The sequence below is a fragment of the Cervus canadensis genome, chromosome 18 (genome assembly GCF_019320065.1).
Source record: "Cervus canadensis isolate Bull #8, Minnesota chromosome 18, ASM1932006v1, whole genome shotgun sequence".
Lineage (NCBI taxonomy): Eukaryota > Metazoa > Chordata > Mammalia > Artiodactyla > Cervidae > Cervus > Cervus canadensis.
Window position 1 is genome coordinate 11041912 of NC_057403.1, and position 3129 is coordinate 11045040.

The 3129-nt window shown below is 42.2% G+C and overlaps 1 non-coding gene across 1 annotated transcript; it reads left to right on the forward strand.

Moving 5' to 3' along the window:
• Nucleotides 1-107, forward strand: LOC122421871. Its single transcript, XR_006263672.1, has one exon. It is a non-coding gene; the product is annotated as a U6 spliceosomal RNA (small nuclear RNA).
• Nucleotides 108-3129: the final 3022 nt, after the last annotated feature.

A 3129-nucleotide genomic window follows, 5' to 3' on the forward strand; every position in this document is an offset into this window, starting at 1 on the left:
GTGCTCGCTTCGGCAGCACATATACTAAAATTGGAACGATACAGAGAAGATTAGCATGGCCCCTGCGCAAGGATGACACGCAAATTCGTGAAGCGTTCCATATTTTTGAAGCAACCTAGATGCCCATCAGCAGATGAATGGATAAGGAAGCTGTGGTACATATACACCATGGAATATTACTCAGCCATTAAAAAGAATTCATTTGAATCAGTTCTAATAAGATGGATGAAACTGGAGCCCATTATACAGAGCGAAGTAAGCCAGAAAGATAAAGAACATTACAGCATACTAACACATATATATGGAATTTAGAAAGATGGTAACGATAACCCTATATGCAAAACAGAAAAAGAGACACAGAAATACAGAACAGACTTTTGAACTCTGTGGGAGAAGGTGAGGGTGGGATGTTTCAAAAGAACAGCATGTATATTATCTATGGTGAAACAGATCACCAGCCCAGGTGGGATGCATGAGACAAGTGCTCGGGCCTGGTGCACTGGGAAGACCCAGAGGAATCGGGTGGAGAGGGAGGTGGGAGGGGGGATCGGGATGGGGAATACGTGTAACTCTATGGCTGATTCATATCAATGTATGACAAAACCCACTGAAATGTTGTGAAGTAATTAGCCTCCAACTAATAAAAAATAAAAAAAAAATAAAAAATTATAAAATATTACCTTGATATTATTGAAGAAATATTAGCTATGTTACCATTTGACTTATGTACTAAAAAATATGTATTTAATGAATTGAATTGTTAGCAATAGTCAGTTTCCTTTTTCAGTATCCAGTGTATCTCTCAGCTCAGTTCAGTTGCTCAGTTTTGTCTGACTCTTTGCAACCACGTGGACTGCAGCACGCCAGGCTTCCCTGTCCATCACCAACTCCCGGAGCTTGCTCAGACTCATGTTCATTGAGTCAGTGATGCCATCCAACCATCTCATCCTCTATTATTCCCTTCTCCTCCTGCCTTCAATCTTTCCCAGCATCAGGGTCTTTTCTAATGAGGCAGTTCTTCGCATCAGGTGGCCACAGTATTGGAGTTTCAGCTTCAGCATCAGTCCTTCCAATGAATATTCAGGACTGATTTCCTTTAGGATTGACTCCTTTGATCTCTTTGCAGTCCAAGGGACTCTCAAGAGTTTTCTGCAACACAACAGTTAAAAGTATCAATTCCTAAAAAAAAAAGTATCAATCCTTTGGGAGAAATATCAATAACCTCAGATATGCAGATAACACCACCCTTATGGCAGAAAGTGAAGATGAACTAAAAAGCCTCTCGACGAAAGTGAAAGAGGAGAGTGAAAAAGTTGGCTTAAAGCTCAACATTCAGAAAACTAAGATCATGGCATCTGGTCCCATCACTTCATGGGAAATAGATGGGGAGACAGTGGAAACAGTGTCAGACTTTAATTTCTTGGGCTCCAAGATCATTGCAGATGGTGATTGCAGCCATGAAATTAAAAGACACTTACTCCTTGGAAGGAAAGTTATGACCAACCTAGATAGCATATTAAAAAGCAGAGACATTATTTTGCCAACAAATGTCCATCTGGTCAAGGCTATGGTTTTTCCAGTAGTCGTGTATGGATGTGAGAGTTGGACTGTGAAGAAAGCTGAGCACCAAAGAATTGATGCTTTTGAACTCTGGTGTTGGAGAAGACTCTTGAGAGTCCCTTGGACTGCAAGGAGATCCAACCAGTCCATCCTAAAGGAGGTCAGGCCTGGGTGTTCACTGGAAGGACTGATGCTGAAGCTGAAACTCCAATACTTTGCCACCTCATGCAAAGAGTTGACTCATTGGAAAAGACCCTGATGCTGGGAGGGCTTGGGGGCAGGAGGAGAAGGGGACGACAGAGGATGAGATGGCTGGATGGCATCACCGACTTGACGGGCATGAGTTTGAGTAAACTCCGGGAGTTGGTGATGGACAGTGAGGCCTGGCGTGCTGCCATTCATGGGGTCAGAAAGAGTCGAACACGACTGAGCGACTGAACTGAACTGAACTAACTGAAGCTTTCTTTATGGTCCATCTGCCAGAGCTTGCTCAGACTCATGTGCAGCGAGTCAGTGATGCCATTCAACCATCTCATCCTCTGTCTTCCCCTTCTCCTCCTGCCTTCAATCTTTCCTAGGACAGGGTCTTTTCTAATGAGGCAGTTCTTCGCATCAGGTGGCCATAATATTGGAGTTTCAACTTCAGCATCAGCCCTTCCAATGAATATTCAGGACTGATTTCCTTTAGGATGGACTGGTTTAATCTTACAGTCCAAGGGAACTCTCAAGAGTCTTCTCCAACACTACAGTTCAAAAGCACTGATTCTTCAGTGCACAGTTTTGTTTATAGTCCAACTCTCATATCCATACATGACTAGTGGAAAAACCACAGCTTTGACTAGATGGACCTTTGTCGGCAAAGTAGTATCTCTGCTTTTTAATATGGTGTCTAGGTTAGTCATTGCTTTTCTTCCAAGGAGCAAACGTCTTTTAATTTCATGGCTGCAGTCACCATCTGCAGTGATTTTGGAGCCCAAGAAAATAAAAGTCTGTCACTGTTTCCATTTAACAGAGTGAACAGTTAAAGATTTTAAAAGTTGTTTATCCAATTCCAAGGTTGTTAACCTGGTTATCAGAAGCTCTGATTTGCAGCTTTGAGTGAATGAGTGAGTGGTAGTTGCTCAGTTGAGTCTGACTCTTTGTGACCCCATGGACTGCTGCCTACTAGGCTCCTCCGCTTATGGAATACTCCAGGCAAAAACTAGAGTGGGTAGCCATTCTTTCCTCCAGGGCATCTTCCCAACCCAGGGATCAAACCTGTATGCCTGCATTGCAGGTGGATTCTTTACCGTCTGGGCCACCAGGGAAGCCAATTGGCAGCTTGAGATTTCTTGACTAAAAGCCTGACTTAACTGATTATGTTTCAGACATTCTTTTAGTAATGAAGAGGTTCTCAGTGAAGAGTTTAGGAACTATTCTATTTGGTACTTAATAAAAAATATTTTTAATTAAAAAAATTTTTTCCGTCTCCTCAATTTGATTACTCTGAGGTGGTCTGCACTGGAAGCACAGGAGAAACTACTCATAGTTCCTTCTATCTTTGAGTGTTTAGAATAACTATATATTTTT